This window comes from Oncorhynchus tshawytscha, linkage group LG22 (genome assembly GCF_018296145.1).
Source record: "Oncorhynchus tshawytscha isolate Ot180627B linkage group LG22, Otsh_v2.0, whole genome shotgun sequence".
NCBI classification, from domain to species: domain Eukaryota; kingdom Metazoa; phylum Chordata; class Actinopteri; order Salmoniformes; family Salmonidae; genus Oncorhynchus; species Oncorhynchus tshawytscha.
This window is the reverse complement of record NC_056450.1, coordinates 35421999-35433438: the sequence shown is the minus strand read 5'-3', so window position 1 is coordinate 35433438 and position 11440 is coordinate 35421999. Positions and strand designations below refer to the sequence as shown.

Below are 11440 nucleotides of genomic sequence, written 5' to 3'. Positions count from 1 at the left end.
AGCTGTCTCATTAGTTTAGGTTAAACATGGGTTGTTTCTGCTGTCAAAGGCAATATGCATTCTGCCCCTACCCTACTTTATTGTTTTCATTTGGGGTTGTCATTTTCAATTCTGAAGATGTACTCAATGTCATTTGTTCTTATTCATCCCAGGTCCCAAGACATTCAAGAATACTAATGACTGTGTCAAACTCAACTAGAGAATTATCAATATCAAACTTCGAGGGGGAAAAAACGGTGTTTTCTAACACACTTTTTTTATTAGTGAAGAATACAAGTGTCTATAGATACTTAGCATCAAATCATTAGAAAACCTGTTTACATCGATGCATGGTCAATAGATACTAGGCCTAATAGTATATTGTTATTATTTATCAACAAAATTACTCTTGATGTGTCAAATGAGTCCTGTTGCTAAATTGTATGGAGCCAGACCAGATTCTGAGCAATGTTTGGATGAGACCATTAAATAATAATAATCATTTACCACAGAAATAAAAGCTTGATTAAGACCGCTCTCTGCTGGCCGAAGGAGAGTATCACTCTGCATCACTCTGGATTTGCAATTAATCACATACAGCAAAGGCACTTGAGAGCAGAAATGCCCTAAATGACACAGGATTCTTCCGAGGTGATTTCTCTGCCAGACATAGATTAATCTCTTGTTAGCTCAGTGTAGCTCAGTTGGTAGAGCATGGCTCTTGAAACACCAGGGTTGTAGGTTTGATTTCCACGGGGGTTCAGTATGAAGAAAGTATGAGAATGTATGCACTCACTCCTGTAGGTCGCTCTGGATAAGAGCGTCTGCTAAATGACGTAAATGTAAAGCAAGAGAAAAAAAACACAGGTTACTGTAGCGACTGCTGTCTGTTTGCTGTGGGATGTTGATGTTAAGATGTTTATGCCATTCGTCCCTCACCTTGCAGTATGGCCTTGGTCTGTATCTTAGCCTCCTCCTCTACTGCTACATTCTTCTTACTGAGCATTGAATGCCCTCTGAAAAACACAATGCAGACTTGTAGTTAAGTGGATTCCTGCACGTAGAAGAGCTGATGCACATAACCAAAATAATAGGAAACATATCCAGGTTCCAGGTTTATAGGAGAAAATGTGCCATGGTGTGATGTTCTGGACATTTTAAACAGTACCCAGGCAGGACTAAGCTTACCTTCCACTTGCTCTTAGCAAAGTTCTTCTGAATCTGCTCACTGATGGACCCATGTATGTTATTCTCCAGAGCGGCTCCTCCCGATATCCTGACTCAACAACGCGTCCTGCACCAATTAACAAGCCATCCATCCCACTATTATTATAGAACGTTGGAGTCGTATGCTGTATGTTTACTTTACTGTATGTGTTATACTGTTAGACCTACAGGATGCTTTTCATTGAAATCCTAAAATAAATAAGGTGATATTCAATCCAAATAAATTCCTGGATTTACAGGATAAATCAAGAAAATGTCATATTTTGAACTTCAAGAATTTGTTTGCATTAAAGTAATTCATGTTTCAAACTCAACTGCCATGGATATGTTTTAGTTATGATAGGCTATAAAACATATCCCCATTTATCAGAGGCGCCCATTAATTGTGTTTTATAGAACATTTCATTCTGTACTTCAGTAGACAAAACACATGATGTTATAGTATTGACCATTCTCACTAAAGGAGATATAGAAGCTAATACAGCACTGGAGGCTGCTGAGGGGAGGACGGCTCACAATGACGTCTGGAACGGAGCCAATGGAATGGCATCACATCAAACACATGGAAACCATGTTTGATGTATTTCAAATCAAATCAAAGTTTATTTGTCACGTGCGCCGAATACAACAGGTGTAGACCTTACAGTGAAATGCTTACTTACAGGCTCTAACCAATAGTGCAAAAAAAGTTATTAGGTGAACAATAGGTAGGTAAAGAAATAAAACAACAGTAAAAAAGACAGTCTATATACAGTAGCGAGGCTATAAAAGTACCGAGGCTACATACAGACACCGGTTGGCTGGGGCTTTGACAATTTTTAGGGCCTTCCTCTGACACCGCCTGGTGTAGAGGTCCTGGATGGCAGGCAGCTTAGCCCCAGTGACTGGGCTGTATGCACTACCCTTTGTAGTGCCTTGCGGTCGGAGGCCGAGCAATTGCCGTACCAGGCAGTGATGTAATCAGTCAGGATGCTCTCGATGTTGCAGCTGTAGAACCTTTTGAGGATCTGAGGACCCACGCCAAATCTTTTTAGTTTCCTGAGGGGGAATAGGCTTTGCCGTGCCCTCTTCACAACTGCCTTGGTGTGTTTGGACCATTTTAGTTTGTTGGTGATGTGGACACCAAGGAACTTGAAGCTCTCAACCTGCTCCACTACAGCCCTATCGATGAGAATGGGGATGTGCTCGGTCCTCCTTTTCCTGTAGTTCACAATCATCTCCTTAGTCTTGGTTACGTTGAGGGATAGGCCTACCACTGTTGTGTCATCTGAAAAGTTAATGATGGTGTTGGAGTCATGCCTGGCCATGCAGTATTTAATACCATTCCACTGATTCCGCTCCAGCCATTACCACAAGCCCTTCCTCCCCAACTAAGGTGACACCAACCTCCTGTGGAATACACACATTGCTACTAGTCTATTTTTAAACTCACCAAGGATGCTTCAAGGCCGGCTCACAATTGTACCTCATCTCTGGTTCTTTCTGCAACATGCGTGGAATGAAATCTATTGCTGAATGTAATATTTTGGAGAGGGAAGCAGCATTCAGGAGGTCATACATTTTTAAAGACTAAAGAAAAGCACACTGAAAGGAACATTAAAAAACTTTTTTTTTTTAAATTAAATTAAAAGCACACTGAAAGAAAAATAAGTCATTATTGCCAAGACAGGGGTGACATTGTGTGTCAAATACATGTGAGGTGTGATGTAAAGAACTAATAGTCTAGGTAAAAGGATCTCTCAGTATCTTCAACTACATACTGTACCTGAGTTAGTCTAACTCATATTCAGCCTTTATGATCAACACGTACATATGTGAGCCATTGTGGTCATAAAACAGATGGTAGCCACAGAGTCTGGAACATTCAAATAAAACCTTTTAACACAACATCACTTTTCACTTGTCTGTATTAAAGGGATACAGCGGATTTTGGCAATGAAGCCATTTATCTACTAACCCTGGAAGTCTGCATAGAAGTCCCATAGACTTCCAGTCATTGCTCTTTGCTAATTGGCAACGTCCTTCCTACTGGATGCAGAGACATACAAATTGTATCCATGAGTTCATCTGACTCTGGGGAAGTAGATAAAGGGCCTCGTTGCCAAAATCCTGAAGTATCCCTTTAACTAAAATGTGAAGAATTTACCATTACTAAACACTCAAAGTTGAAGTCGGAAGTTTACATACACCTTAGCCAAATACATTTAATCTCAGTTCTTCACAATTCCTGACAATTTAATCCTAGTAAAACTTCCCTGTTTTAGGTCAGTTAGGATCACCACTTCATTTTAATAATGTGAAATATCAGAATAATAGCAGAGAGAAGGATTTATTTCAGCTTTTATTTCTTTCATCACATTTCCAGTTGGTCAGAAGTTAACATACACTCAATTAGTATTTGATTGGCATTGCCTTTAAATGGTTTAACTTGGGTCAAACGTTTCGGGTAGCCTTCCAGAAGCTTCACACAATACGTTGGGTAAATTTTGGCCCATTCCTCCTGACAGAGCTGGTGTAACTGAGTCAGGTTTGTATGCCTCCTTGCTCGCACACACTTTTTCAGTTCTGCCCACAAATGTTCTATAGGATTGAGGTCAGGGCTTTGTGATGGCTACTCCAATACCTTGACTTTGTTGTCCTTAAGCCATTTTGCAACAACTTTGGAAGTATGCGTGGGGTCATTGTCCATTTGGAAGACCGATTTGCAACCAAGCTTTAAATTCCTGATTGATGTCTTGGGATGTTGCTTCAATATATCCACATAATTTTCCTACTTCACGATGCCATCTATTTTGTGAAGTGCACCAGTCCCTCCTGCAGCAAAGAACCCCTAAAACATGATGCTGCCACCCCTGTGCTTCATGGTTGGGATGGTGTTCTTCGGCTTGCAAGCATCCCCCTTTTCCCTCCAAACATAACGATGGTCATTATGGCCAAACAGTTCTATTTTTGCTTCATCAGACCAGAGGACATTTCTCCAAAAAGTCCGATCTTTGTCCCCATGTGCAGTTGCAAACCGTATTCTGGCTTTTTTATGGTGGTTTTGGAGAAGTGTCTTCTTCTTTGCTGAGTGGCCTTTCAGGTTATGTCGATATAGGACTCGATTTACAGTAGATACTTTTGTACCTGTTTCCTCCAGCATCTTCACAAGGTCCTTTGCTGTTGTTCTGGGATTGATTTGCACTTTTTGCACCAAAGTACGTTCATCTCTAGGAGACAGAACGCGTCTCCTTCCTGAGCGGTATGATGGCTGCGTGATCCCATGGTGTTTATACTTGTGTACAATTGTTTGTACAGATGAACGTGGTACTTTCAGGCATTTAGAAATTGCTCCCAAGGATAAACCAGACTTGTGGAGGTCTAGGCTGATTTCTTTAGATTTTTCCATGATGTCAAGCAAAGAGGCACTGAGTTTGAAGGTAGGACTTGAAATACATCCACAGGTACACCTCCAATTGACTCAAATTATGTCAATAAGCCTATGAGAAGCTTCTAAAGCCATGACATCATTTTCTGGAATTTTCCAAGCTGTTTAAAGGCATAGTCAACTTAGTGTATGTAAACTTCTGACCCACTGGAATTGTGATACAGTGAAATAATCTGTCTGTAAACAACTGTTGGAAAATTTACTTGATGTCATGCACAAAAAGTAGATGTCCTAACCGACTTGCCAAAACTATAGTTTGTTAACAAGAAATTTGGGGATTGGTTGAAAAATGAGTTTTAATGACTCCAACCTAAGTGTATGTAAACTTCAGATGAGATGTATGTATTTGCGGATCCTCACCCACGTAAGCAGGGGGTCCACATGCTGTGGTGAGCATACTGCTCTTCCAACTTGGACAGGCCAAAGTCACTTGGAATCGATAGACGAAGTCTGATATAGTAAGTTCTCAGGCTGGGAGGAATAATAATAATAACAATAATAACAACCACAATAATAACAATAACAATAATACTAATGATCACAATAATAATAATAATAATAATAATAACAATAATAATAACAATCATAATAATGATCACAATAACAACAATAATAATAGTAACAATAATAATAACAATCATAATAATAACAATAACAACACCTACAATAATAACAACAATAATAATAATGATCACAATAATAACAATAATAATACTAACAATAATAATAATAGAAAGTCCATAATGCTTTATTGACAATTAAGCTATCTATCTATCTATCTATCTATCTATCTATCTATCTATCTATCTATCTATCTATCTATCTATCTATCTATCTATCTATCTATCTATCTATCTATCTATCTATCTATCTATCTATCTATCTATCTATCTATCTATCTATCTATCTATCTATTTAACACTGCTGCCAAACTATAAAGCAGATCACCTTCGGGTCCATGCGTTAAATTATATTATTACAGCTGGAGGACAGTTGTACATTCAGGTCCCTGTGTAAAGTTGTTACGTTCCCCAGTTTCTGTGTTGTTGTGGGTTTGTATGTGTGTATTCTGGAAATGGCATCCTGGATTCCTCACGCAGCTGATTGGTAGGCCCCATCGCTGATTGGCACTCTGACCCCTCCCTCTCGTCAGGGGAAACAGCTGGCTCTTCAATTACCAACTCCTTCCACAGCTTGATAAAAGCCAGTGCTCCTTTGTCAGAGAGAGAGCTTATTTTTATGTCCTGTGTTGATTGTTTTTGCGCTCAGTAAAAGTTTTGTCGATATTATTTTGTAGCTGCTCCTTCAGAGGTATGTGTATGCCAATAGGATATAGTGTTTTTTGTTAATGAAATTTTTCACTTAAAGTATATTATTTTTCATTTGTTCCCGGGGGCGCACCTTGGGAGTGTTTAATCAAGAGGCCTACGGGCATACCGGACCACCCCCCCTGTATTTTGGTTAGTGCGCGCCAGGTGGTGCTGAAAGTTAGGCAGGTAACATGCTGTAGGAGAGGGGACTCTATAATGTGTACTTTCTTTGGTTCTGACCAGACCCCTTTCCCCACCTTCCCGTGTTAAGGAAGAATAAATTCCTTGTAAACGGTATTTTTCTCTGCCTCTTTCGTCCTTCCCCGCACCTAAGACCACATACGTTTTCACTCCACGGGGAGTTGAGATGTAGCAGGGTGCTGCATTCCCTCCAAGAGGCGTACGTAGTAACATGTGATATTATAACAGCTAGAGGACAAGTTGTACATTCTGGTCCCTGTGCACGATACCCAGCTGGTGGAGTTATTGGACTGCTTCCAGAACCTGCAGTAGGACACGGCTGGCATCTCTGTGTAGCTCCCCCTCTCCAGAATACGGTCCAGAAACTTGCCTCCTGTAACACTATTGTGACACGCTTTTCATTTAGGGGTAAACACCGTAGCTCATTTATTATTTGACTCAACTTTTTTCTTGGTGCGGGGACATGCCTTCTATTGCAATGTGAAATATAAGATATGGGATGACCAGTCTTTAGATTACATAATTACTGGGTATCTAAAATAAGATTCCACCACTGAGTCATAACAAGAGACAGTTTTGACGATGTCTGAAAGGTCTCCTCCATTGCCACCATGTTGGGATGGTTGATTCTGGTATTAAAGTGTTTTGTATTCGTTAAACATGACACTAACCTGCGGAGCGCTGCAATCTCATTCTCCAACATGCCCTCTTTTCCCTTTAGCACCCTCTTGCCGATACACTTGACAGCTACAAGTCTCAGGGTACGGCAGTGCTGAGCCACCCGCACCTCAGAAATGGATCCCCTGAAACACCCCAAAATATTATTAGTAACCATTCATACAGGCTCTGGTTCTCATTGAATAATTATTTTCCAAAATAAAGCAATCATCTGATCCCGTCTGACGTTTCGGGGGTTCCTCTGCTAAAGCATTTCATTACTTGATATCGGAAGAATGTGCCATGACAGCTGTTAACATCAAGGTAATGGCTCACAGAATTGTATGGCAACATACATTTGTAGTAAAGTGCAGTGTAAAGAAGCTTAGATCTGCTAAACTACAACAGACAGTTACTCTCTCAGATCAGATACTGTTGGGATGTCCTATCCTTTCTTCCTGAATTCCTTTACCAGAGGCATTTTCAATAGGCTTTGTACAATGGGAAAAGAGAGAAATATGCCGTTAATTCACCATTCAAATGAAAAGCAATACCAAGTTACACTGGTAAGTTGTTTGGCTAAACATAACCTGGCTATGTCACTGAACAATGCACACAACATTCCATCACAATAACCACAACCTCTAGAATAAACACAAATGTAAATCTTTACTATTATATTGACAGTAGCACATATTTTATATTCTAAAGTGTTTTGAGCTAATGTCTAACCTGCCGAATCCTAGCCAAATCCTTTTAAAAAGGTGTTTAACTGAAATGTTTGAGTATCAGTCATTCTAGTCTTCATGAGATAATTCTGGAAGTAATCACACTCTTTATACTGCTGTGCAGGTTTCTGACAGCTGTACAGTCAACTCAGTCACTTGTCTGTACCAAGGGATTCACTATTACATTTTCCAACCGTGGAGTAAAAAATGTTAAAATGCAGAATTCAACTTCCCTTCAGGTGCATTTTGATTATATATTTTGATAGTGTTCAAAGGCTATTATATTAGCCCCAAATAGCATGGCAGGATGCCTTGGTCAAATATACCCTAATCCTAGCCCTCACAAATAAGAAATTACGATTCAAAGAAAGTGTCATGTATCTGGAAAGTCTGTGTTTATCTGGAAAGTCTGTGTTTATCTGGAAAGTGTTTGGTTATAAATAATAATATGGTGCTGTTTACCTGTTGATTCTAGTGGTGGGTAATTATTCTGTCAACGGTCTTCACGTTTTTTCTCTCCATACAGATGTCACCGCTCTCCTTAGCCTCTATGAGCTTTCATTGAAAATCAAACTCTTCTTTTTCTGAAGCATCCTTGTCCACCCCACCCACACTATCCACACAAAAGCTGACTTTTAAAAAAAATGATAGAGCAGAAAGAAACTGATAAAGAGAGCAAGGATGGAAACTGCCTCTCACAGTTATTCATTACATCCACTTCACAAGAACAAGCCATGTGCTAGCAGCTTACTGCCAAGAGGAACTACTCAGTTGAACATACCCTATGCAGAACATTTCTTTGCATCTGGTACATTAAGTTTGGTAACACTGTTTGCACTTTGTCCAATTTGTTTTTTTATAATAAATGATCAGGGAGAAAGTAATGTGCACCAGTTTACTTGCAGGTTGTCTGAGCCTGTGAAGGGAGCACCGGAGACCATTAGTTATAGTTACATGATGAAATCTGGCTTTTGTCTTTGCATCCTGCACTATCCTTCTATGGGCACAGGGTTATCCAGAGAATCGATCTAATCCACCTGGCACAAAGAACTCAAACAAACCTCTCTAGGCTGAAGAGCAGTCTATACAACAGTCTGCATGCCTTTCACGACAGAGTAGCTGTTCAATAGAGGAAGATGCATTTACACAAAGGACATAGTCATGCCTTGGGAACAAAAATACAAACAAATAATGTAATTATTGTGCCTAGTCTATCTGAAATCAAATGATATACATATACTATTATGAATATTATTTTAAATGAAATTACACTCCCTATTTATAATTTAAAATATGCTGTTCGACAAAGTAATTTCAAACTTCTAACTGCTGTGTAGAATTCAAATTGTCCTGAGTGATAACTGATAACATCCCATACTTTCCATGTAAATGTGAAGAATATTACAACATTTTCCCTCTGTGATGTTTGGACATTTAGCCACTAGGGAGAGACATTGTATCAACATGCTTCATGTTTTATGTACAACCTTTTAGAATGCAGAGGCTATCTGTAAACTCTTCATTATAACACAATCAGTTAAACTAGTACTAAAATCTGGTAAATTGGTACTAAAAGGCATCCTGAGTTGCAGACAGGTTTCCTCAAGATTTCCCCAATAGATTTGGATTGGAAATAAGGCTAGGGGTTAGGGTTACGGCTAGGGTTGAGCCAGGGCGTGGACATGAAACCAGGGTTGTGACATCCCAAGGAGCCTGGATAGCAACTACTGCTTTTTATTTGGTCTCTGATGTTATTGTCTGTAATTTTGTGTCCCTGTTTTAACTAGAAAGACATCTTCTACCTGTAACACACTAACAGAGCTGCTTCAGGCCCCTTCTCTTTCTCCAGAGGACACTGGACATTCCTCATCAGGAAACGTACCTGTGCAGTGTGCAGATTTCAAATATCATAAAATATACTTAGACGGCAACTATACCTTTCCTGTCAACGGAGGAACTCTTAAAGTCCATCTGTCATCTCTGAAGACTGTCCGATTAGGAGGTTAACAACAAACCATTCTCTCTGGCTAAACGTGTGAGCCATCATGATGGGGGTGTATGTATTGGCAGTGGCACTCACAGCAACGAAAGAATACTATCTGTTTATATATTTTATACCACATATGCAATTAAGCCAATAATTATTTTCATAGCATATCATACCAACTTAATTTTTTCAAGTGAGCCTGTCAGAGAACTGAGAAGGAAAAAAAATGAAGGAAAAAAAAAAAGATTTGTGGATCTACTGTCTTTCGCTAACCATAGTATCTAATCAGTCACCATGATCACTGCCACATACAGTACATGATGGGGATGATGTGTCTGTTATGATTTGAACACTACACACATTTACAGTACTACCTCTGTCATTTCATGAACATGTTATATTTAAAAAAAGAGGAGAACATCGTGAGTCAGTGGCATGGCTATTTCCAAAGAGCCATAAAAGAAGAGGCTGTAACCTTTTCATGGCAGCTGCTCCTAAGTCACGGGTTCTATTCAGGACTAAACTTAGAGCAAAACATGTAAGAGTTACCATAGCAGTACCCCCACCTTGCCTTGGCATGGCTACCACGTTACCTCACACATCGTGGCTCTGACAAAGACATCCGGGCAACTCCCAACATATCTGTGTTTCAGCACGTTGGCAGTCCAATACACTTTCAACAACGGAGTGTGAGAATTACAAGCAGGAAATCACATACCGTAGTTGTAATCTCTCCTGTTACAATCTTAATCGAGGACAAGAGGTGGTGAAATGCATTATCAGGGTTGCTATGCGCAGTGAACATTTCAAAGAATCGTTCAAACGTTCATGTGATGGCAGAGGCTTGACTGCCAACAAACTGAAACGTCAGGTTCAAGAATTAAACCCACTGTACCATATACAATGATCCTGTGCTCATGGAGAAGACAGAATAAAAACGTGCTTCTGAAGCACTTCATTATGACCTGATGATCGAGTGAAGCCAGAGACAGTTAAGTGAGATGGAGACAGTTTCATGGCTTGCTCTCTGTTATTAAACGGTTATGTTTCAACACTGACAACCTGTTTGTGGCACGCTCAATTACAATAATATACAAATGAACTATATCCATGTATCTGTATGGCAGTAATACAGTGGGGTCTGAAATTATTGACACCCTTGATAAAGATGATCATAAATGACTGTATAAAATAAATCATTCAAATACTGAGCTATATTGTATGGTAAAAAAACTTGGGAAATTATATTATATTATAGATCAAAATCCAAAGTAACAGTCAGCATCTGGTGTGGCCACCAGCTGCATTAAGTACTGCAGTGCATCTCCTCCTCATGGACTGCACCAGATTTGCCAGTTCTTGCTGTGAGATGTAACACCACTCTTCCACCAAGGCACCTGCAAGTTCCCAGACATTTCTGGGGGGAATGGCCCTAGCCCTCACCCTCCGATCCAACAGGTCCCAGACGTGCTCAGTGGGATTGACGTGCCCAGACTCTTCGCTGGCCATGGCAGAACACTTCGCTGGCCATTGCAGGAAATCACGCACAGAACGAGCAGTATGGCTGGTGGCATTGTCATACTGGAGGGTCATGTCAGGATGAGCCTGCAGGAAGGGTACCACATGAGGGAGGAGGATGTCTTCCCTGTAACGCACAGCGCTGAGATTGTCGGCAATGACAACAAGCCTCGGTGTAACGCTCATTCCTTCGACAGTAAACGCGAATCCGACCATCACCCCTGGTGAGACAAAACCACAACTCGTCAGTGAAGAGCACTTTTTGCCAGTCCTGTCTGGTCCAGCGACAGTGGGTTTGTGCCTATAGGCCACATTGTTGCCAGTGATGTCTGGTGAGGACCTGCCTTACAACAGGCCTATAAGCCCTCATTCCAGCCTCTCTCAGCCTATTACGGACAGTCTGAGC

The 11440-nt window shown here is 40.3% G+C and overlaps 1 pseudogene; it reads right to left on the bottom strand.

The window, feature by feature from the left end:
* Positions 1–241: 241 nt before the first annotated feature.
* Positions 242–7282, bottom strand: LOC112221473 (annotated as a pseudogene).
* Between the last annotated feature and the right edge of the window lie 4158 nt (positions 7283–11440).